The following is a 26,685-nucleotide window of genomic DNA, read 5'->3' as shown; positions in this document are numbered from 1 at the left end:
GAAAATGTGAAAGGAAATATTTTAAATATAAATTTAGAACTATCCAATTAGAAAAAGCAATAAAATTTGTTTAAAAAATTTTAAAAAATGAAAGAAATAAAAGAAATCTGCCAGCTAATCACACCTATTGCCTCAGAGTTTTAAGGGGTCACTGTCAGGGAATGGTAGTCAGAGTAATACTAGTGGAAAGACTGAGATGATGAAGTCACATCTAGAAGCTCTTCTACCTCCCAGATATCAGTGACAGACACAAATTGCATTATTAGAATCCAATGCATGGAGGAGTTTACTCTGTTCTGAGGCCACAATACTTGTCTTCCCTTTATTCCTTAGGACCTTTTCTTTCTTTGCAAAAGGAAAAAAAAAACTATGAGCTCTCAGGAAAAACTATAGTGCCCTTCCAAACACCTGGCTTTTGGGATACAGAATTGAATTACGTAAACTATCTGACTTCCAAGAAAAATAACAAGCAGGGAAGTCCAGATGCTTTTGAGAGGCTCCCAGCTCCTGATTCCCATGTGTGGAAGGCTCAGATCAAGGCTATCTCTTAGGTGTACGTACTCAACCCCTACCCAATAATCAAGGAGCTTTCCTACTGACCACATATTTCTTCCTTTTTTATCCCAAGACAGAAGGCCACTTTCCTACGCCCCACGTCTGATCACTTCATCCTCTGTGTTCTCCCTCCCAAATGGCTGTTTACTCAGCATTAGAGGCCAATTAGTAAATCCTAGAAGTACTGAACGAATATCTGAGAGGCAGTTGCAGTCAGGACAACACATGTGACATCACAGAAGAAGCTAGGGCTCTCCAAGATACTAGAGATTTTTCAGAGAGGCCTAATGATGATGTCACTGAGAACTGCCATGGCCTACCTGCTAACAGCTTTCCTTACATTGACCAGATTTGAGGGTGCCCTTTCCAGGAGTGTCTCCTGTGACACAGTGGAAACCTTTACATAGTGCATCTCTCTAAAGCTAGAGACTTCTCTTTGCTTCATTAGTTGTTACATGCTCTGAATGGACAAAGTTAGTCAGGGGCATGGCATGGCTAAAAATGATTTAGGAAGATAGAGTGGAGGAGATTCTTCTAGATAATATTTTATTCCCAGGTTCATTCCTGCGATACACTGTTCAATATCCCAGGATTTCTCTATTTCCCAAATGCCAGTATTTTCCCTACAGACCTTAATTGATTGAATATGTATTTAACTTTTTCATTGTACATTTCTTGATAAGAGACTTTATTAATATTCCTGTATGTGTTCTCAAAAATTTTGTTTCCAATTCCATTTTCAGCAAAGCAAAGGACAAAATAACTATATATTTCAGTTCTCTAGTCCTATTTGATATCAGTACTACACTATCTACCTTCCTGTGTTCCCATTGCTAGACTTGAGGGTCGGATATTTTACCATGATTCTCTCTGAAGGCCAAACATAAGATACTGGAGGATTGGCAGAAAGAAATGGCTTGAGGACAAGTGAAACCTCAACGTAAATACGTTCATAAGAACAGGAGGTTGTCTATTTGGAATTGTCATTTCTGAACTCTACATTCTTGACCTAGTTGCTCAGAATCCATGTTACCATTCCACCTAACCACATAGTTGTAGGTGCCACCAAAAGTATATAATATACATCAGCTAGCAAAACTAGATAAGATTGATGTAGCTAAAAATTGCATTCTGCCATCAACTGGTTATAGGTCTTTCCTGAGAGACACAGGTAGATCATTTCAACTACAGAAGTGAATGTTAGTGGCAAACCAGCGAACTGAAACAGACCTCTTGTTGGCAGATTTTGTGAAAGGATTACAAGAGCTGAAGGAGCTTTCAGTCCCATAAGAACAACAATATCAATGAAACAGAGCTTTCTGGTCCTAGAACAATATTCAATGAATGTACATGGACAGAGCTATGCCTCAAACTGCATGTGGCATAGGATGGCTTTGTTCATCATGAATGGAAGCAGAAGCTATTGGTCCTGTGTAGGTTTTTCTCCCAGTACAAGGGTATGTGAAGGCGCAGTCAGGGGAGTTAGAGAAGAAGGGGAAGGATACGGTTAGGAAACTTATGGGCAGGAAAATGAGAAACAAAATAACATTAAAGGTAAATATAGAAACATCAAGTTAAAAAAGCAATAAAAATTGCTAAAAATAAAAAAGTAAAGAAATAAAAGAAAAGAAAACTGACAGTAATCATAAATATTGACTCATTAAAGTAAAGTGGTAGTCAGTGGAAATATTAGTGGAAAGACTGAGATGATGAAGTCTCAGCTAATAGCACTGCTTCTTCCCAGACTGCACTATAGTTATCCAAAACATGGAGGAGTTTACTCTGAGCTAGGGACAAAATACCTGTCTCTCCCTTTTCCTTAGGACATTTTTCTTATTGTCAAAAAGAGTAAAGGCCATGAGCTCTCAGGAAAACAACTGTACCCTTCCCAACTCTTGGCTTTTGTAATAAAGAAATTAATGATGTAAACTCTCTGATTTCCAGGAACCATAAGAAAAGGGAAGTCCAGATGATTCTGAGAGGCTCCCAGCTCCTGATTCCCATAGGTGGGAGGCTCAAATCAAGGCTATCTCTTTAGCAATCTCACTAAATCCCTAACAGGTACTCACTGAGCTGTATCAATGACCATGTATTTCTTCCTTTTTTGATACCATGACAAAAGGCCAGCTTCCTTCGTTCTCCCCATATCTGACCTTTTCATCCTTTGTGGTCTCTTTCCCAAATTGATGTTTACTCTGAACTAGAGGCCAATTAGTAAACCCTAGAGGTACTTAAGGAATATCTGAGAGGCAGTTGATGTCACGACATCACTTGTGACATCATAGGAGAAGGATCTCCAGGTTACAAAGGATTTTTCAGGGAGGGCCTAATAATGATGTCTCTGAGAACTGCCATGGCCTCCCTCTAAACAGCTTTCCTTACATTGACCAGTTTTGAGAGTCCCTTTACCAGGTATATTTCCTGTGACACAGAGGAAACCTTTATGTACTCTTTTTCTCTAAAGCTAGAGACTTCTTTTTCCTTCATTATTGGTTTCATGCTCTGAATAGAGAAAGTTAGTCAGGCACTTGGCAAGGGTAGAAAAGATCTAGGAACATGAGGTAGAGGTGTTTATTCTGGATAATAATTCTATTCCCTGGTCCATTCCTGTGACATACACTTCAATTTCCTAGGTTATCTCTGTTACCCAAAGACCAGGGTTTTCCCTACAGACCTTTATTTGATTGAATATTGTATTTCATTTTACTATTGTACTTTCCTTTATAGGAGACTATATATATATATACATATATATATATATATTTATTAATGTGTACTGAAAAATTCTGTTTTGTAATTTTATTTTTTGCAATGAGTTAGCAAAAATGCCTGCCCAGCTATAGAGTGAATATAACAGTGTAACTATTGTGTAACTCATTCTAATCATAAAAACCCAAAGCCTTATTTCATCCAAAAATTATGAGACATCAGTAAAGCAAAGAACATCATGGATTGTAGAATGAGGATCTCTAGTGCCATTAGATATCCGTTCTATAATATCTACCTTCCTGTGTTCCCAGGGCAAGACTTAAGGGTTTTGGAGTTTTTACCATGATTCTTTCATCAGGTCAAACACAAGACTCGGGAGGATGGGCAGGAAGAGGAATGGCTTGAAGTACAGAGATACCTCAAATTCAATAGGTTCCTAATAACAGGAGGGAGTCTGATTGGCATTGACCTTCGGTGATTTTACATTTTTGACCTATTTGCACAGAATCCATCCTAAAATTCCACCTTACCACAGAGCTGTAGAAGCCACCATATATATATATGTATATAGATCTGGCACAAAACTACATAAGTTTGATGACACAGAGAAGTACATGTTGCCAGGAAACGGATATTGATTTTCTTGAGAGACCCAGGTAGAGCATGCCAATTGCAGAAGTGAAGGTTATTGGAAAACGACTGGAATGCAAACAAACCTCTGGTTAGTATATTTGGAGAAAGAATTACCAGGACTGAATGGCCTTTCAAGCCCATAAGAACAACAATGCCAGTGACCCATAGCTTTCTGGTACTAAACCAATATTCAAAGATTCTACATGGACAGGACTATTGCTCCAACTGCATATGTAGCAGAGATTGGCCTTTTTGGACAACAATGGGAGGAGAAGCTCTCAGGCCTACCAAAGCTGGAACCGCTTGTGTAGGTGAATGTCAGGGGGTGCTGGGAAAGGGAGTGGTTGGTGTGGGGGAAGAGCTTTATAGAAGAAGTGGTGTGGGAAGGGATAGGACTCTTATGACTGGAAAACTGGGAAAGTGAATAATTTTTGAAATTAAAAATAGTCAATGTTTATAAAAGGAAAAATAAAAGTTAAACAAGCTGAACAGCAAAAGTGAAGAATCTCAATCCCACTTGAGAGGGAGAAGAAATGAACCACAGGAGGGAAGAGTGAGGGACCTGGGTGAGAAAGGAGACAGCAAGGGAAAGAGGGGAACATGGTCAGGTATTGGTGGGGAGAAGGACTGAAGCCCTGAGTGCCAGCAGAATGAATGGAAACAGGCAACATCAGGAGCTAAAATGGTGGAGGTGGGTGATGGCTCTAGAATATTCCAGAGACCTGAAAGGTAAGAGACTATCAGGACTCAGTGAAATGTCCAGGAGTGGGGAGAGGGAAATTGCAGAGACTACCTCCATGAGGAAGAGAGAGCATCAAGTGAGGGATAAGGTTACCATCCACAAATCAAAACCCTGAGCCATATTTGTTCCTGTCTGAAAGAACTTCAGGGGCAAAACCAGAGAAGAGCCTGAGAAAAAGAAATTGCAGTGACCTGCCCTATCCAGGAACCAGATTAAGTAGAGGCCCCCCAGGTCTGACACTACTACTCATGCTTTGTCATGTTCACAAAACTGACCTGACATGACTGCCTTCTGAAAGACCCAACAAGCAGCTGAAAGAGTCAGATGCAGACAATTACTCTCAGTCAGTGAATAGAAGCTGCTAAGCCCAGTGGTCAAATTAGGGAAAAGCTGGAGGAAGCTGAGGAGGGGAGTAAACCTGTAGCAGGACCACCAGTGTTAACTAATATAGACCCCAGTGTTTTTTTTTATCAGACACTGAGCCATCAATGCGGCATCATGCACCAGCTAATGTGAGGCCACTGTGACAGGAGTGCTGGTTCCGGACACAACAAGAAAAGATGCACTGAACTGTCAAGAGACTTGAGTCCCCATGAAGTGGAGAGGTCTGGGTGACTGAGGGTAGAGTGGGAGACAGCTTCATGTGATAATAAGCATAGGAAGAACACTTCTGGAAGAGAAAATAGAGCTTGTAGAAGACCTCATGCAGGGAAGTGCTTCATGCAATTGTAAACCATAAGTGTAAAAGACGTGAACTTTCATATTGAGTGCAACTTGTTAAATAATATTTACAAGTGATACTGAGTGGACTATATAAGCAGGTTTATTTACAAATCCATGGTAAATACTAGAAAAATGGCATCAAATTGTAATAGGGCAGAAAAGGAAATAAAGTCAAAAGTTGGTACAGGTTTCAACATGGATGTTGTTAATTTGAACATGCTGAAGGTTAGTGGATGATTTAATGTGATGAATGAGTCATATATACTAACAATATTGCTTGCCCCTTTAGTCAAATCACACAGAGTGAGTACAATAACAAAAACATGTGACAAAAAATCTGTTCAGGTATGGCTATATTCTTTATTATTTCTTTTTGAAAACATTCATTTAATTAAATAAAATTCAATAAGGAACCGAAGATAACCCTTTTTATCTCTAACATAAACAATCTCTAAACAGGGGTATAGTGGATGAAACTTCATACAGCATTTGCCGCCTCCAGGTATTATTAATTTAAAATAGTAAGCATAGCAGTGTATAATATTTGTGGGCATTCGTTACTAAGGCCCAATTGTCTCATCAGAACGATTTCCATTAAAAGCAATCTAACATAACTCTGTTTCCTTTAAACATAAAAATCTTAAATATTGAGCGTGCTTATCATTTTCACAGCATAGGACACCATATGTAATTACTTAGTTTTTACATTTCAGTCTCAGTCACTCTACTTTTCTGATTTTGAAACATACCAAGCTTAACAAAGAGGAGAACGTACACTTTTCACCAATCCTTACATTTCTCCAATGGCCCACTACATGTGGGCCATATTACAATCAATTAAATTAATATTTTAAGTATATGATAATGGCATGCAATGTAGATTTTGATATTTCATACAATAAAAAATCAAAGATGCAATAAATAAATAGGTACAGAATTTATTTTCATAGGAAGACAGTAGGTTAATAATACCTTATAATATCCACCCTAGTTCATATTGAGCCAGTGCTGGAATTTCTTTAGCAATGTTTTTGAAAGAAAAAGTAACTTTTCTGTATCTTTTTAACAGTAATTGTACATAGTCTGATAAATGTAGAAATAATTCAATAACCTTTTAAATTATTCTGAACGATATTTCTGGAACATCTGAGTTCAGTTCTCAGGCTCCATATAACTAACTAATATAGTGCTGAGCACTTGTATTCCATGTGCGTACACAATATTAATTTCCATGGGAAATAAATGTTTTAAAATCTCAAAAGCTATATTTATTCAAGAGTAAGATTTTTGACGTGTAAGATTACACATATTTTTTTCCTATTTTTATTAAATTCGGTATTTACTCTTTACATTTCAAATTTTATTCCTTCTGGGGAACCTGTCCATCAACCTGAAACTCTCACCTTCCCCTTCTATAATGTGGTTGTCCCCTCCACATCCATTTCCTTCCTTAAAGCACCCCTCTGAACTTTCCCCTACATGAAGTGTCCAACCTTAGTAGGACTAATGGCTTCACTATGATGCCTCAACAAGGCTATTCACAGCTACATATTGAATTGGAGCCCAGGGTCAGATCTTGTATAGTCTTTGAGTTGTGGTTTAGTACGTGGAATATCAATTTTTTTTCTTTTAAGGTTGCAAGTTCCTTCATCTTCTTTAGTCCTTCCTTTAATTCCTCCTAAAGGGGTCCTATGCATAGTTCAGTGATTTGCTGCTGGCATTCCTCTCTGTTTTCCCATGCTCTGACTGTGTCTCTCAGGAGGGATCTATATACAGTTCCTTATATACAGTTCCTGCCAGCATGCACTTCTTAGCTTTATCAACATTATATATACAATGCGGCACATGTCCAGCAGACTCTGAATGGCAATTCCTTCAGTCTCCTAAAAACAATGCCCCCTACACCTATTATGGATATTTTAAGGAAGGAGTGAATCATCTGTATTTTGGCCCTCCTTCTTGAGTTTCATGTGGTCTGTGCATTGTATGTTTGGTAATTTGAGCATTTGGAATAATATCGACCTATCAATGAGTGCATATTTTGTGTTTTTCTGTGAATGGGAAACATCATTCAGGATGATATTTTCTAGGTCCATCCATTTGGCTTGAATTTCCTGCACTCATTGTTTTTGATAGCTGAGTAGTTGTACTTCATATATATATATATATATATATATATATATATATATATATATATATATATATATCATTATCTATCTATTCCTCTGGTGAAGGGCATCTGAGTTCTTTCCAGCTTCTAAATATTATTAATAAGGCTGATATGATACTGTAACATGAGTGTTTGTTGTAAGTTGGATCATCTTTTGGGTATATGCCGAGGTATAGCTGGGTCCCCAGGCAGTGCAATGTCCAATTTTTGAAAAAACTCAGGACAGATTTTCAGAGAGGTTGTACTAGATTGCAATCCAAACAACAATGGAGGAGTGTTCCTCTTTCTCCACATCCTCTCCAGCATCTGCAATACCTGAGTTTTTGATCTTAGCCATTCTGACTGGTGTGAGGTGGAATCTCAGGGTTGTTTTGATTTGCATTTACCTGATGACTAAATAAGTAGTACATAACAGAAAGCATTTTAAGAAAGGATGCTACCCTAACACTTAGTCTGGATATAGCTGAGTGGCAATTGATCCATTTCTATCTCTTTCTTAAGAGTTCAAGCCCAAGTGCATCACAGAAATCTATATAAAAGCATATATGCAGAAACCAACAGAAGGGAAAGTGTCAGAAAGTGACTCAAACACATTTCCACAGGAGAAAATTTTCTGAACAAAATACAAAAGGTTCAGGCTCTAAGATCACCAGTCAATATATGAAATCTCATCAATCTGAAAACTTTCTTTAAAGCAAAGTACACTGCCAATAGGACAAAACAGAAATCTACACATTTGGAAAAGACTTTAACCAATCCTATATCTGGTAGAGTGCCATAATAAAAAATATAGAAATAAATCAGAAAGGTAAACTCCCACACAACCAAGTAACCCAAGTTTTATATTGGGTTAGAGAGCTAAACCAAGAATTCTCAACTGCGGTACCTCAATAGGTGAGAAACACATCAAGAAATGTTCAACATCATTAGTTATCAGAGAAATGCAAATTGAAATGAACTTGCGAGTCTACATTACACCAATCAGTGTGACTAAGACAAAACACTAATGCAGCAGCAGAGTAAGCTAGGATGTAGACAAAGTGGAAACTTCCTCCACTACTGGTGGGATTGGAATCTGTAAAGCCACTTTGGATATCAATGTGGAAGTTCAGAGAACATTGCAAATAGCATTGCCTGAAGACCCAACTTTACCACTCACTTCAACACAAATACTCAAACATGATCCACATATAGCAGTGAAATGTGGTTGAACATGTTCATTGCAGTCTTACTTGTCAGCGCCAGCACAGACAAGGTACCGAGAATCCGGCAAAAGCCTGTGGGATGAAAGAAACACACACACACACACACACACACACACACACACACACACACACACACACACACAGGTTATCGTGTCAAGCCAGTAGAGGAAGAGAAGAAGAGAGAGAGAGATTGAGAGAGAAAGAGCAGAAAAGAGTAAGAGCAGAAGAGTGGAAGAGCGGAAGAGAGAGTGAGAGAAGAGAGGAAGGAGGAAGAGTCTCCTGTAGCTTTATTCACCACATATATACCCAAGTCTCCAGGTAGAAAATATCTGGAAAGCACAGTGGGAAACCCTGGTTCAGACTACCTGGCTCATGACTTACTTAACAAAAGACCAACTATGAGATCTGAATTAATTTGGGAGAAATCCAAGAAGACCAGCCTAAATCTTAAGGATAAAGGGTGATGAGGCAAAAAGCAGAAGTAAATTGAACACCACCCAGGTGTGGTGCAGGTGTGTCAGTTCCACATGCATCAGCCAGGCTCAGAAGGGGTCATGCAGTGGAGACACTGGGTGTTTACTACTTGGTCTTTTCTTCCTGTGCCATAAATACATGGGAGAGGCCTCTTTCCAACAGTCCCATGACTATATGTCAGTAATTTTAACTGGGGCTATATAGTTACAAAGCAGACAGCCCCAAATCTCCCTTCATTTACTTATATTAGTCAAATGCAGGAAACAATCATGATAAACTTCAACTCAACTGATGAATAAATACAGAAAGTAGGCTATATTTAAACAAAGAAATACTACTCAGGTATTAAAAATGAGGAAACCAAGAACTTAGTAGACAAAGGAATGGACCTGGAAATTAGTGAAGTAACAAAGATCAAAAAGGACATAACATGGGATGTACTTAATGAGAAGTGGATATTAGCCCCAAAGATCAGTATTCGCAATACACAAATCATTTATGACATGGAGGGTAAAATGTTAGAAGGCCAAACTGTGGATTCTTGCAACCCACTTAGAAGTGAGAACAAAATGATAATGGAAGGCAGAGGGATGGAGGGACCTTGCTAGAAGTAGAGAACGATAGACAAAATGGGGGGAGTAGAAACAATATTAAGAGAAAAGAGAGAAATCTAGAGGAAAATTGGCATAAATAAAAATAAACATCAGTGGTGAGTGTTGAACTTGGGTATCCCCAGAAAATTCACAGATGCCAGGGATGCAAGAGTGTCCCATAAATTTACGGGGATGGTGGTAGTTGAAATACTAAGCAGAAAAGAGATAGAAGCACAGGAGTCTGCCTCCTGTAGCTAGACATTCCCATCTATGAAGAGCAGGTGATGCTCACACCGTTCTAAACCTTAACCTATAAATGTCCAAAGTCTAAAAAAATGCAAAGACAAAAAAATGAGCAGAGACTGAAGGAAAGGCATTCCAGAGACCACACAGCCAGAAAAACAATTTCATCCACAGACTCCAAATCCTCAGACTATTCCTGATGTCAAGATGTGCCTGCAGATAAGACCCTAATTCGTCTGTCCTCTGAGGGGCTCTGCCATCACCTGACGGTGACAGATTCACATACAGATAACCATTTGGCAGAATCTGAGAGCCAGAAAGGCATTGTTAGGGGATTGCCTGAAGGATCTGAAGGGGATTGGAGCCCAAAATGAAGAACAACACTATCAATTAAATTTACCCTTCAGAGGCTCAGGAAGTTTACCACAAAAAAGTGTATACTTGGGCCAGTCCATGACTTCTGCTACATAGATTGTAGAGCATATGGAGAAGACAACTGTCTCATCTTCCATCTCTGGGAAGGGAGTCAATTGGTCCTGTTGAGACGTCATATGCCAGAGAAGGGGGATGGTAGAGGACTGAAGTGGAAGTGGGCATGTAGATTGGGGAGCACCTTCTTAGAAACAAAGAGGATAAGAATTGCTTGGGTGATTCAAGAAAGAAAGACAAATTGTGGAAATGATATTTGAAATATGACCAAAGGAATAGATTATTGTACACATATAATGTTTATAATATAATACATTTATGTTTCCAACAGAGACATTCACATCTTACTCCTTAAGGACTATACAGTCATTATCTGTACTACACGTTCACTGAAAGCTGAAATCCATAATTTTTGAGATGTACTTATTGAAAATTTAAATAGATAACCCCAATGAATATTTTATCTTCTGTCCCTGTACCTATTGTAAATGTTTATTAGCCTTGATGAAAATTAAAAGAAAAGTGATTCTTCTCCATTCGTTTTCGATTCTATGACTGAAATTTCACTCTATTGTAGCTGTACATCTCTATATTCCCTCCATTGTCACCCTCTTCCCTGTCTCTTCACATTTGACATTCCTGTTCCTGACAGTGTCCCTCAGCAATTCATAAGTACACTTGTACTTTTTCAAAATGAGGACAGCGTACACTAAACTGATCATACAGATACACAGTTTGCTGAATTAACATTCAGATTAAAGTGAATAAGTATCCCATTTTCCTTTTTTGATCTGAGTCATGTCATCTATGATGACTTTCACAAAATTCATTCACTGTCCTGAAAATTACATGCTTTCTTTTTTCTAGTCTGTCAATGCACCATATTTTCCTTATGCATCCATTTGTTAAAGAACCACTTGAATATTTACAAATTATCAAGGGTCTCTATACTAGAATAAATCAATATATGGATATATATCCTTGAGTTATATCTATAGGTGTATCCATTTCTACATTCATGAAGAAACATCAAACTGATTTCTAAAGTTGCTGTAGAAGTTTGCATTTTCACCAGGAGAATAGCAATGTTCTCCTCTCTCCATAACACAGTAAAGATAAGTTGGCTCATGTGTTATTAAACTAAGGTTTCTGAAAGGGATGAAAAAATGTCAGAATAATTTTGATTTCATTTTTGTAATGTATAAGGATGATATATATTTTTGCATTAGATATTTGGTCATTTCAGTTTCTTCAATTGTGAATATTTTGTTTAGATGTGAACAAAATTATTTATTTTTCTGTATATACATTGTTTTAGTTTTTTCATTATTATTTATAGAAGCCCATTGTTGAACGTGTACATGGGAAAAAAAGGTTACTATATTTGAAAATAGTCACTTTAAATTTACTAAGGTCAAATCATATAATGTGCTATCACTAAACTCACAGAATTGGCTGATCTGTTGTAACTAACAGAATTCATTAAGGTCACTTTATGAAATATCCATATACAATAAAACATTCTCTATGAACATAATATTGAGGAATATACTTTAATTCTTCTATCTTTTGAGAATTTCCACCAAATATTTTAATGATAATTTTCCCATTTATTTTACCTACATCACTATATATTTTGAATCCTACGTTTGTATATCTTCTACATTAAAATACTGTTTAATAACTGCATGGTAATCCCATACAAAAATCGTTCAACCGTCCAACAGAAGACACTAACTGTCCACAGTGTGTCAGTTAGGAGTAACAGCTTTCAGGCATTTACACTGCATTCTGGACGGTTGACTGGCTTGAAGCTGTGCAGGGAACCACAGCTGCTATGTCATGAGGTGAGCACTCTGTGTATCCAGAAGACACTATTTTCCTATGATCACCCCCACATTTTGGCCAACTGCAGTCTCTTTGCACCTTGTTTTAGGGTGACCTTTGAACCTTGTGGAAGGGGTATAACATGTATATACAACTCATCATGGCAGAAATCAATAAAATGAGGACAACAATATAATGAATGAAAGGAAGTGTTCATTCGTAGAAAGTATTAACAAGATTGTCATAACCTCTAGCTAAGTTAGTTAAAGAAAGGATAGAATTAACAAAATTAAAGAGAAGGCAGGAGAGGTGCAGAAAACACTTTTTGTATTTACAGTCCCAAATATAGAATAATTTTTAAGCCATTAATGATTTACTGGATGTATTGGATATACCGATATTAAATCACATCAATATGCATAATTAAAACAGCAATATACTGAACAATGACACAGAGATGGTCATTTAATATCTCCCTCCTAAAATATCATTGGACAACATGTATTCAGTTTAAAATTTTGATTATACATTTAAAGAGCAGTGAAAGTTTCTTAGACTATTCCATGAAGTAGACAAAAAGATTGAATACATTAAAATTCTATTTTGAATATGGTATTATCCAAAAATTGACAGAGAACAAAAGAGAGAGAGTGAGGCAGGGGGAAGATGAGGTAAACAGAAAGATACAGAGAGAGGGAGAAAGAATAACAGACGACTGACAGAAAGAGAGGAAGACTGAGTATTATAGCCTAATGTACACCGATACACACATATTATCAATAAATCCCTTGTGAACAAATTCAAGCCGACATTAAAAATAATCTTCAACCAGGTAAGCTTTTTTAAAATACCAGACATACAAGTCTGATTTAACACACACACACACACACACACACACACACACACACACACACACACATATATATATATGTATATATATGTATATATATACATATATATATATACATATATATATATATGTATGTATGTCAAATCTACTTCTAATGTGATCCTTGTGGTAGGATGTTGCATCTTTAACCCAGAACTTTAATCAAGATCTATTCTTATTTCTTTAGTCACCTGCAGATACATCTTTCTAAAGAATGAATCCTTCTCATTGGAGACCAGAAGAGATCTGCAGTTCCATGATTAATAAACATCATTGCAAGATATCAAAACAAAATGTAAACGTGTGAATGGAATAAATATTTTAGGACAGTGTTATGCAAGCAACTTCTTTCATAGACGGACTTTGAAGGAGAGGTCTGAAATTTTGAAAATCATATTTGACATTTTTGGGATTCTGACTAGAATCAACTCACAACTGTTTGGGATTTTCTTAGCAATTAACCAGTTTGTGAACAGAGCTGAATTCATCACATGCTCTGCCATCTACATTAATATTGCTACAGAGAGGAAAATGTATGCTAAAACTCTTCATCTGATTTTTCAAACAGCATCCTCATACCATTGTGGACTTCTGTGCTTGTGGGAAGGAAAGTTTGAGAACACCATTTGAGAATTGGAAATGCAGAATTGGGAAAGGCCTGTGTGTAGATCATACACAACTTCACAATATTCATTGCTTTAATAATCATTAGGAAGTGGACTTCTGCAAAATGATATCAGCAGAACAGCATGGTAGAAAATCAGTAATTGATTCACTGGAGATTTAGATGCACTGGATTGTGAAACATGGGCTTAGAGTTAGAGACATGTCAGCACATGAAGTATGGATAATCCATTCTGTGTGATCTGTTAAGATTCCATACTTCATGGTTTCATGCAGACAGCATCATAATTAAGCACTGAGGAATAGAATAAAAGCCAATTTTCTGAAAATCCAAGTCACAAGAAAATACTGTCCTCCTCCATGATGCCCATTAACTCCCAGGTGCACTGGCCTTCAACATGCCTGAATGACAGCTGTCAACATGGGATTTACTGCCACCCTTTTCATAACAGCAGAGCTCCAATCTCTTTCGGCCACGTCATCAGCTACCCATTCTGTTATAGGGAGATTAGATCACTGTGTCTGCCTATGAAGTCTTTGATTACCTATAAAGACCCAAGGGACTGTTCTAAGTCCAGTGAGGTATTGTAAGTAATCTTGAATTGAATTGGTGTTGTTAGTGGCTCTGATGTCTACAAATCCCAGAAGACCATGCTTGAAAGGGAGTTGATTGAGGACGTCTTCAGTATTTCCGCAATAGTGGAAGGTGGGCTCTATGAACAGTAACATCTTCCCAGACTGGGTCTTCCCATGCCTATACTCCTGAGCCGTGATGTCAGGCTGCAGCTTCCCTGAAAAGAAGGTTCAGTTTAAGGTACTGGTCTATTGAAAAATGGCAATCTCGATGTACCCTTAACAATGAATTATACTTGAAGTCCATAGAATATGTGGAAGAAAGAAGCTTTTACTTTTTCTAGCTTGCACTCCCATTGCTACCAAACCCTCACAGACAATAGAATCTGCTTACTGAAGATTTAACAATATAATAATTACCAGATGAGTCATGTAGGCTTGTGGACTCATCATCTATTGGATTCTTGGACTTTCCAAATATCCATCCATTGTTAAATTATGTAGTCCACAGCCTCTGATCCTTGTGCTCAATCCATTTTCTCTGTACAGAGAGATTCATCATCCACTCTCTGTTACGAAACACCAGCTTCTACACCAGGAATCTAGAGAAGACCTTTGAAGCAGTTTGTTTCTAGTAAGAGTTTTAGCTCAGTGGCCCCATTCCCTTAGCACGATTTTCATGTGATGCTTTGATACAGTGCTTCTTATTTCCTATTGTTATTGGCAAAAGAATTCAAGTAGCAAAAGTAACCTATCAATGAAATGCACAGTAATATATTTGCATGAGTGCATCAGGAAGTATTATAGGATAAACAAGAATTGGAAAACTAGATTTCCATCCTTCTGTGGACCAAGACCAGGAAACCACAACTACATAAAAATCTGAGAAAAGTTGACTGAAGTTTGTTATTTTCTTCAATCACAGGGCTCATAGGGAAAGAGCTCAGGTTTCAAGACTTGGCACAAATTTCCTTAATTGCTGAGCCAGGTCTACTGCTGAATACCTCATTCATGGGCGTGAAAATTTTCTGTATCCATCCTGCTATAATGTGTATGTATCTATGTATCATTCATAGGATGGGCACTTTTGGCTGTTGCTTTGAAAGCAACAATCTGGAGAGACACAGAATTTCTTCTTTCACACATTAATTTTCTGGCTGATGGTTGTTCTCAGAAGTTCATTCCAGGAGTTGCTTTACAAGAATCATTCACTGATCTGAAAGAAACACTTTTTAAATGTTGGGAGATCTTCTAGAACAATATCATCCATCCTTCTCCCTTCCCAGTTTTGAACTGAATCATTCTCCACCAAACATCTGTGGTCTCTGCTGCACGCTGCATCCCCAAGACTAGTTTGAATCCTTCTCTTACCACTGCATTTATGATACATTAGCATGATTTTCTTACCACTTTCAATCCCGGGGTAGTTTTTCAATTCTTAATTTAATCTGATGAGGCTAATATACATCATAACACAGGATGAGATTTGACAGTTCTGCTCCAACCTTTACAATAAGATATGCTGAGGTATGATGCTGTATCCGCTAATGCCCTCGTGGATGACTGGCAGTTTAGACAAGAAGCATTCCTATCCAATATATGTATTTCTGTAGTTCTCACAAAACTTCTTTCTTTGTTGAGTTTGCTCCAGTTCAGCTAATACAGTAGGAAAGGAAGGATAAAAGTCATGGGCAGGTGCTGATGAGATAGCTCATCTATTTCATCTCATTTGCTTAACATAGAACCAAAAGGGTAACACAGTTCCAAGTGGAATTCACTGACCTTGACTGGATTCTGTGGGAATTGCATGTATGTGGTGCATAATTCATACATCATGCAAAACACTTATGTATAAAAGAAATAATAGCAATAATAATGATAATGATAATAAAATGAAACAAACAACTATCCAAAATAGGCACCAAACACATATTCAAGGCCAACAACATAAAAACTGAGTATAAAAAAGGTTTTTTAAAATGTGGAATACATTATCTCTTCTGTGTGGTTCCCACTGAGACTATATTTCAAACAAGAGACAGATTAGGTCTGATTTTCCTGATTTTTATTTTTACTCCATTGGTGAAGGTTTTCATTTTCTAAAAATCTTTAGAGCAAAACTATTGAGTTTCTCACTAGTTTTTTCTATATGATCATCCCTTGAGTACTACATTTTGGAGTACCTAAATATATGACCACAAGGATGCATCATGAATACCTTTCCAATCATGAACTTGGTATCCACATTAGGCCACATTAGGCACATTGAAAGTTGAATCCACATGTTTACCTTTGGCTTTCTGTGAACAAATGATCAATCCCAAGGCCCCTGCAAGTTTCAGTGCTCTATCTCAGCATATGGTTTCTGGGATGACTGGATGACTACAGCACACATTAAAAAAAAAAAACAAGTTTCTTAAGAGGTGAAAAACACAATTTATTCTTAAACATATACATTAACTTGTTTGAAAAAGTGCTTAAATGATACAATCATAATATAAAGTGGATGACCTTTACCATACTGAAAATCCACCACAAGAACAAAAATTAATAAAGAATGAATAAGAAAAGTTGCAACCAAACTGAACCAAGCTACTGCTTGAAGAAAACAAAACTCAAAACAGAAAGAGAACACAGTAATTAAGCTACTCAGCATTCTGTTGCTGAAAGTTTAGCAAAACAGTCTTACCCTGTGGCTGACCTTGCCAACATAGCGGGAAGGCAGACAGTCACCAAGTGTAATACAGATTTAATATGAATCAAGATATGCCTCTTTGGGGGCATTTACAGGTCAAGGTCTTGCAAAGCTAAGATGAGACATGTACAGAATTTGGTTTGAAGGCTTTGTAGTTCTCTTGAGTTATTTCCAAAAGAAACTTGGAAATCCCTCATAACAAGAACAAATTAATATTCTAAGACTACTCCTGGATGGAAAGCAGCTCTTGGTGTCCTTCAACACTTCTTTGAATCCCTCCCATGTTCATGCTAAGCATGAAGGGAATTCCAATATCTGAATGGAAACTCACTTCCCTTTTCTATGTGGGCTGCAGCATTTACTCAGCTCGAATATTCACACTCCTAAGGAGAAAATCATTTTGAAAATTCATCCTCTCATATGTACCACTAAATTTATAGCATGTAATTTTGACCATTCAAAGTCGTCCTCAGGCATATTTCCTGAAGCCTTTAGCTTTCTTCATCTTAGTAACATGTTCTGTACCCAGTAGTGCTTTTTAACATACAATGTTTCCCCATGGCTTTGAACCAGCTGCTCAGTCTTAGGTACTGGACTTTACCCAAGCACAAGTTTCTCCATTTTGCATTAAGCTGTTGCCAGTACAGTTACATAGGTTTTTCAACTTGAAGAATTGTCAAAGCTCTTACTGTCCCTACACAGTTATGTCTAGTAATGACCTGGTTCAATCCTAAAATCATGAGAAATGAGCAACCACAGGTCCATAAAATCAAAATTGAGTCACTAGACATCTTGCAAATGCTGTTTTAAAAGTGGGATTCACTTGTTACTGTTTTCAAGTCATCCCTATTAAATTTAAAATGTAAGCATTGCTCATGCACAGAATGCTTTCTCAAGAAAGAAGAGGAATTCTGAATTCTTTCATTGGCATTTGGTGTAACTTACTTGTGCAGTATACACTTTATATTTTGGATAAATCCAGCATACCACACACAGAACAGAGCAAGTCAATTGTTTGTAGGATGTGTGTGTGTGTGTGTGTGTGTGTGTGTGTGTGTGTGTTTGTAGGTCACTCCACAGTAACTCATGCTACATATTGTAGAAGCACACTTGTTCAAAGATACCATGGCCTCCTTTGTTTTGCATGCCTCTTTAACATATCTAATCACTTCAAATTGCACCATTTACTTATACCTCTGGGTCACAAAATAAACTCATAATATGAACCATTAATATCTCCATAGTAATTCAGATTTGTATGACACATAATTTTTGGCGTCTTTAGATTTATATGTTTATCCAAAAACTCAATTAAGTATTTATTGTCCTCTAAACTCAAATATAACTGGTATTTTGGGCTTTTGAGTTTCATGCCTAAACTTCATCCACTATATGCACTCCCTCCACTGTTGACAAGTTCAGGCTATGCTTCCTGAATATCATGTATGCTGTGACTCCCTAGCTATACAGACATGTGATTCACAAGTGAGTTCTCATGTAGTTTTCATAATACTCAATAGTTCTGATCAGAATCTGTGAGAGGGGAATACATCTCTTTGTGCTTAATGTAGGTTGCCAAACTGCCACTGGATAATTTTTGAATAGCATCTTGTAAAAAAGCTTGTGCTTTTTAGGTGGTTTCCCATTATCTATTAACACTCCTCACAGCTCCACAGCATCATATTATTGCAAGTTTCCAAGCAAAGTGATTTCTTGTCCCTCCTGGCTTAGAATTGTGTAGGAATTCCTTGATCAATCTGCGTAATAAAGGGAATCTTCTTTATATATTATCATCTATGGATGATATAATATCTACAACCTTTAATACACAGACGTTGATAGACAGTTTTTGAACTGTGTAAAAGAAAAATAATTACAGTGGTTTGATTCTGTAATGCTTTGGCTACTACCTGATTCCCTTAGCTAAAATATGTCTATGCATGCTCATTCAGACCCAAGCAGACCGTGTCTAAAATGTCAACTACTACTCAGATGTCTTCTATGTATAATTCTGAGGAACAGTTACTTCAGTTCAGGTGTGGAACTGAAGAATAAACAAACATTTTCCAAAATAAAAAAAAATTACTAAGACAAGAATTGAGGCAATGCTTTCATCTCTGTAGAACATTAATTTCAGCCTCACATGAAAATGTGTGATGTGAAGTAGTTTCAACACTGTATTGCAGAAGGAATAATATACTTTTGGTTATGGTCTTTCTGGACTAGAGTATGATATCAATAGAGTCTCACGAGACAGGTTCTGAAGTGAAGACATATGAACATCTGAGTACTCCAGCAGAGTAACTCTTGCTCAACAAAATACCCTTTCTGTTATTTGTCACCTCACCGATACCACTTACTGCTAGGTGACAGAGTTCTGACTCATTTTTAAGTTTTTTTAATCTCATGCTAATTTTTGATGCTTTCTTTCCCCAGCGGAATAGTTAGTCAACAGGCCTGTGTACCAGACAGCAGCATCATGAACAGAGGTTGGTTGCAATTTACCTCACTGCTGAATTCACGGTTACAAGGATTTTTTTTTTTTATGAGAAGTCCTTGATTTTCTAGAATGTAGAATGATGTTGTCTGTGGCTTTCCTTAGCTTTGACCATTCTCTCAAGGTTCATATCAGTGAAGAAACTGCACACAGAATGTGAAACACACTTGTTGGGCCACAGGATAGACAAAATCCACATAACTTTCCTTGCACGGATTTAGAGCATAGTGGAGAGGAGATACATTCAGCTTAGTCAATGAAATGCTCCCCCTGTATACCTAATGGACAAACGTTTACCCACCTGGATTCACTTGTAGCCATGCCTATTTACCCCACTTACCTTGTTCCCAGGCTGTGAAGAGGAGACTTTGTTCTCAACAAGGGATAAAGAAATGGACCCACATCTTACCCTTGGTCACAGTTTCCCAGTTACTCCAACGTAAGCAGATTCCTCCAAAAGGAGTTCCCATTTCCATAGTCTACCTGGCTTCAGGTCTCAAGCTATGAACAAGAAAAATCTTCATAACCAAGACAAAGTAAACATTTCTCTCTTTAAGTGCTGAGTGAAGGGCAGCTGTGATGGTGATTTTTTATTGTAAGTACTTCTTGAAACATGGGAGGGGGAAGAGCATTGGAGGAGGATAAGTCTTGAACTATTTAGGTTTATTATTATTATTATTATTATTATTATTATTAATGTTATTATTATTATTATAATCAAGTGTACTTTAGGCTGGTAAGGTGATTCAAAATTTAAGAGCACTGAGAGTTTTTCCAGAAGTCCTGAGTGAAATTCTCAGTAAACACATTGTGACATACACCCATCTTTAAAGGCATCTGATGCCCTCTTCTGGTGTCTTTGACAGCTACAATATTCTCAGATTAAGCAAATAAAATAAATCTTTAAAATAAATAAATAAAACTTTACCTATCTAAGTCTAAAGTACTGTGCTACTGTTGCTTACCAGCTTTCTTTGTTCCTCGGGGGAAAGGCATAGCATTCTATGCCTATTTAAATTCATGATGAGAGCTCACAAACTACTTGCCATTATCTCAAGACAGCTACTCAAATCACAGCTTCTGCTATTCTGAGAAATGAAATAGCTTCCCATCACACTACTATCCTCTCTTCATGTTCTACCAGTGAGAGGCACATGATAAAATTCAATTTTGCATGGGGACATTGTAGATGCTGTTTCTTGTGATGTGAGAAAACTAGGGTTAGCAGAGCGGGGTCAAGACAGTCAACAAAGAACTGCGCATAATGGCTAACTTTTGTTCAAATCGTGTTGGTGCAAGGGGTCAGTATTCCTGAGAGTTTACCAAACTCAGAGGTCATCTTCTGGAGCTCAATAGTCAGTTTCTTTAACTTCTAAATCACTCTACGAGCTCACTGATGGTGGAAGGTCAGGATGATGCTTTCCCAGCAGACCCTGTAGATAAACACAAGGGAACATGCATAGTAATGGCCCAGACACAGGAGAGAAAATGCTAGTCTCCCAATGAAGCATGATGAAAGTGGAAATCTACAGACACTTGGAAGCACTGAAAGAGGAGGAAAGCTCTCTTCAAGCTGGACCTATTTGCTATTTTCTTTCTCCCAACCATGATTGCTAGACATATGACTCAATCCCTTCTGCAGTCCCCCTGGCCCTTAACAACAAAATCTGGCCAAGACATGAAGAAATGGAGGACATTTTCAGTTCGTATCTGATGGGATGCAGGTAAGTCCTGGAGTCCATAGTGTTTAGGACCACCAACCCTTAATCATGTATGTTAATGACAAAGAGTCAGAGACCTTGATGCATGTTCAGGGGAGTAGCCCTTGTAATAAAATTCTAATGGCATATCAAGGAATCCTCTGAATATAAAATTCAATACTCTACCCTGAGAGTCAAAGCTTTTATCCCTTTGGCTATTATTGGTAGAGAAAGACACATACCCAGAGAGAGCATGAAATAATATTCCTTTGTATATGAAGCTAAAAAATAATTTTTGAATCCAGAAGCAAGGTATGAAGGACTGACTGTAAATACTAGTAACTAAGAAAGAAGCCTGGAGCCAGTTGTGTTATTGAGGCTTCATACAGCTTGGTCTTTACCTGTGTGAGACATTAGATTTCTATGAGCAAATCCTTACATGGAAAATGAAGTTATGGTGGCCAAGTAAATCAAACACAGAATTGTCCCCTCTGTCTGCCTCTCATTACTCTGAACTCCAATGTATCAAGAGGCTGAATGGTTTCCACATATCCTGGACACAAGGTCCAGCACACAAGGGACAGGACTTATTTTCAAAATTGCGTCATCTGAGCCTACCCATCCTTGTGGATGGTACTCAGGAATTGAACAGAGAGGTTAGACTTTCCTTAGCTGGGTGTAAAAGTTCAGACATGAGACTCCCACTCTGTGATTGTCAACACTTCCATGTTTCTATTGGGAGGGTAGTGTCACAATGTCCATCTACTGACTTCTCATTCCTTTCTCATGTGTCATGTGACCAAGTTGACAGCCTCCTCAAGCTAATACACAGCTCCACAGGATGCAACTTTACTTCAGTGCCCGCATTTCTGGCCATGGAAGCCAAGAGAACAATATCACAGTTCACAGTGATAATATAGACATGCCAGGGCATTTCCTCCAAGTTTTACTGTCAAGTGTATTCTCTTATAGTAGATTATGCTACTCTTCCTAGAAGGCCATTTTTTGGTAGAACATTTGGATTCTGCACCATCCACAGTTTGCAGATTTCTAACAAAGACACTTTTCCATGAAAAGATTTATGAAAACTTGCATGCAAACTAACAATTAAGCACACAAACAGAAACACACACACACACACAGAAACACACACACACACACATCACATACACACACATGGTTTGGCATAATCGAGATGTCCTTATTGAAGAAAATTTACATCAGTTAATCTAGAACAAAGTGTTGCACTAAAAGCTATTACCCTATGAAGGAGGATCGGAAACAATTGTGAGTAGTACTTTTCCCAACAAGTTGGCCACATGAACAATGAAGTATGACACAATAGATGGACATGATCAAAGCCAAAGACCAGGAACATACACAGTCAATTGAATGCAAATAGCTCATCTCTCTGATCTCTAATGGAAGAGTTCAATTATTTCCCACACCTCTCCTGCATAATATTTCATTGCACTCCAATGCTAGTACACTGAAGGATATTCAAGAACATACCTGACAGGTGATCTTTTGACCTACCTTCCTATAGAGATGAAGCAAGAGGGTCAGGATTTCTAGAGCTCTGTTGAGGCAGGGGTGTGATATCCTCTGGATCCCTTAGGAATGGTTCATAAATCCAAGAAGACAGCCTCCTCAGGCATATTCACAGCTGCACAGTGTGTATCTTGGCTTCAGAACACCGCAGCCTGTAGTAACAGAAGCAAGGATGAAAAATTCAAACTCGATCAGCATACATTTACTGGGCTGATGCCCAGAATCAATGCTAGACCTCTCTAGATCCATGACTGTATGTACACATGACTTGTAGGAGTAGAACATGGTTTTTAGTTTCCCCAATTACTGTTCAGGCCATGTAGGGAAGTCAGGAAGAGCCAGTCCAAATTCTAGTTCACTAACTGTGAGTTCTCCAATGTAGTAGAAAACTGCCTGCCAAAGAACCCTGTCATTAGAACAAAACAGCAACCAACAGATTGGGAAAAGGTCTGTATCAATCCTACTCCTGATAGAGTGCTTTAATCCAATACATACAAACAACTCAAGAAGTTAGAGTTCAGAGACACAAATAACCCTATTAAAATTGTGGTCCAGAAATTAAAAAAAGATTTCTCAACTGAGGAAAATCAAGTATCTGAGAAGCACCTAACGAAATGTTCAACATACTTAGTCATCAAGGAAATGTAAATGAAAACAACCCTGAGATTACACCTCACACAAGTCAGAATGGCTGAAATCAAAAGAAAAAAACTGAGGAGAGAGCAGATGATGATGAGGATGTGGAGAAAGAGGAACAGTCCTTCTTTTTTGGTGGGATTACAAACTGGTACAATCACTCTGGAAATCAATCTGTAGGTTCCTCATAAAATTGGACATTGCACTAACCAAGGACTCAGTCATACCTCTCCTGAGCATATTCGGAAAAGATGCTCCAACATACAACAAAGACACATGCTCAACTATGTTCATAGCAGCCTTATGTATAATACCCATAAGCTGCAAAGAACCCAGATGACATTTCTGTGGAATGGATTCATAAAATTCATCTATAGAATTGTTTACTACTCAAGCTATCAAAAAGAATTATTTCAAGTAATTCATAGACAAATGGAATGAACTGGAAAATGTAATCCTGAGTGAGGCAACCCAATTACAGAAAAACAAACATGGTATGCAATCACCAAATGTGAATATTGGCCCAAAAGCTCAAATTACCCAAGATGCATATATGTATATATGTATATCAACCACCAAATTAGATATGATTGATGAAACTAAGAAGAGCATTTTGACAGGAACCAGATATGGATCTATCCTGAGCGACACAGCTAGACCATGTCAAATACAGAGGTGAATGCTATCAGCAAACCAGTGAACTGAAAATGGACCTCTTCTTGGTAGATTTTGAAAAAGGTTACAAGAGCTGGAGGGGCTTTCAACCACATAAAAACAACAATGACAAACAAACAGAGCTCTCTGGTACTAAACCAATATTCAAAGACTGTATATGGACAGACCTATGGCTCCATCTGCATCTGTGGCAGAAGATGGCCTTGTTGGGCACCAATGGAAGGAGAAGACCTTTGTCGTATCTAGGTTTGTCTCCTTGTTCAAGGGAATGTCAAAGGGCAGATAGTGTGGTTAGAGTAGGGATGGTGTATAGGTAGCGATCTTATGGGCAGGAAACTGAGAAAGGAAATAATATTTTAAATGTAAATATAGAAACACCCAGTTTAAAAAAGCACTAAAATTTGCTAAACACTTTAAAAAAAGAGAAAGATATGAAAGAAAAGAAAACTGCAAACTAATAACACCTATTGACTTGGAAATCTAAAATGGTATTCAGAGTAATACTAGTGGAAAGACAGAGATGATGAAGTCTCAACTAGAAGCACTTCTCTCTCCCAGATATCAGAGTCAAACACAAACTGCACTATAGGAATACACATCATGGACAAGTTTACTCTGAGCTGAGGACACAATAATGTCCATCCTAACTTCCTTACAACCTTTTTCTTTTGGACCAAAACAGTTAAGGCCATGAGCTCTCAGGAAAACAACTGTGCCCTTTCCAACACTTGGCTTTTGGAATAAAGAAATAAATGATATAAACTCTCTGACTTCCAGGAACCATAAGAACAGGGAAGTCCGGATGCTTCTGAGAGGCTCCCATCTCCTGATTCCCATATGTGGAAGGCTCAATCAAGGCTATCTCTTCAGAGATCACACTCAACCACTACCAACCACTCATTTAGATTAACCAAGGATCATGTATTTCTCCCTTTTTTTTATACCAAGACAGAAGGCCAGCTTCTTTTTCCCCATCTCTGATCTCTTCATCTTCTTTGTTCTACCTCAAATGTGTGTTTACTCTGAATTAGGGTCCCATTTGCAAACCCTAGAGGTACTGAAGTAATATCTGAGAGGCAGTTGCAGTCAAGACAACACTTGTGACATCACAGAAGACGCTAGGGCCCTCGAGGATACAAGAGATTTTTCAGGGAGGGCCTACTGATGATGTCACTGAGAACTGCCATGGCCTACCTGCTGAACAGCTTTCCTTACATTTACCAGATACAAGGTGCGATTTACAGGATCTTCCCCTGTGACACAGTGGAATCCTTCACTTACTACATCTCTCTAAACCTAGAGACTTCTCTTTTTTTCATTAGTGGTTACATGCTCTGAATGGAGAAAGTTAGACAGGGACTTGGCAGGGGTAGAAATGATCTAGACACATAGAGTATAGGAGATACTTCTGGATAGTAATTTTACTCCCAGTTCAATTCCTGTGACATACAATGTACTTCCTAGGTTTTCTCTGTTTCCTAAAGGACAGAATTTGCCCTATAGAACTTTGACTGAATATTGTATTACATTTTCTTATTGTACTTTCTTTTATAGGGGACTTTGTATATATTCCTTTGTATATATATTTTATAAAATTTTATTTTCCAATTCATTTTTTGAACTGATTTTTGCAACAAAGAGGTCCCAGCTATACAGTAAATCTAAGCCTTTAAATATTGTGCACCTACTTCAAATGATAAACTCCCAAATCCTTATTTTATCCCAAAATTGCCAGACATCATTAAAGCAAAGGACAACATGAACTACAGATTATGTTTCCTGTAGTCCCATTAGATATCAGTACTCTAATATCTAAATTCCTGAGTTCCCAGGGACAGACTTGAGGTTTTAAATATATTATCCTGATTCTTTCTTCAGGCTAAACATAAGATTTAGGAGGATGGGCAGGGAGAGAAATCACTTGAGATCAACATAAACCTCAACTTCAATAGTTTCATTATAACAGGTGGTATTCTATTTGGCATTGTCATTTGTGGATTCTACATTCTTGACCCAGTTTCCCAGAAACCATGTTAAAATTCCACTTAACATCTCAGCTGTAGGAGCCACCAAAATGTGTGTGTATACATTTTCTATATATATTTCAGACACCTAAACTAGATAAGATTGATGCTAAGAAGTGCATGCTCTCTGGAAAACAAGGGCACTGGAGAAAAATTCCTCTAACATGGGAGCTCATAAAACTGAAAAGCTTCTGTAAGGCAAAGGATACTGTGGTTAGGACAAAACAAAACCAACAGATTGGGAAAAGATCTTTACCAATCCTACAACAAATAGAGGCCTTATATCCAAAATATACAAAGAATTCAAGAAGTTAGACTGCAGGGAGACAAATAGCCCTATTATAAAATCAGGTTCAGAGCCAAACAAAGAATTTACAGCTGAAGAATGCCGAATGGCTGAAAAACACTTAAAGAAATGTTCAACATCTTTAGTCATAAGGGAAATGCAAATCAAAACAACCCTGAGATTTCACCTCACACCAGTGAGAATGGGTAAGATAAAAATCTCAGGTGACGGC

At 37.7% G+C, this 26,685-nt stretch overlaps 2 long non-coding RNA genes across 2 annotated transcripts; one reads left to right on the top strand and one right to left on the bottom strand.

Annotated features, from left to right (window-relative positions):
* Positions 1-2,873: 2,873 nt before the first annotated feature.
* LOC134484352 (uncharacterized) lies at positions 2,874-15,283 on the top strand. The gene is made up of 2 exons (XR_010061759.1): positions 2,874-2,967; positions 13,380-15,283. It is a non-coding gene; the product is annotated as an uncharacterized LOC134484352 (long non-coding RNA).
* Positions 13,873-25,206, bottom strand: LOC134484351 (uncharacterized). The gene is made up of 7 exons (XR_010061758.1): positions 25,088-25,206; positions 22,818-22,984; positions 20,905-21,014; positions 19,991-20,082; positions 16,680-16,771; positions 15,797-16,045; positions 13,873-14,607 (listed from the first exon to the last, which is right to left on the bottom strand). It is a non-coding gene; the product is annotated as an uncharacterized LOC134484351 (long non-coding RNA).
* Positions 25,207-26,685: the final 1,479 nt, after the last annotated feature.

This window comes from Rattus norvegicus, chromosome Y (genome assembly GCF_036323735.1).
Source record: "Rattus norvegicus strain BN/NHsdMcwi chromosome Y, GRCr8, whole genome shotgun sequence".
Lineage (NCBI taxonomy): Eukaryota > Metazoa > Chordata > Mammalia > Rodentia > Muridae > Rattus > Rattus norvegicus.
The sequence above is the reverse complement of the archived record's forward strand: the minus strand, read 5'-3'. Positions and strand labels throughout refer to the sequence as shown.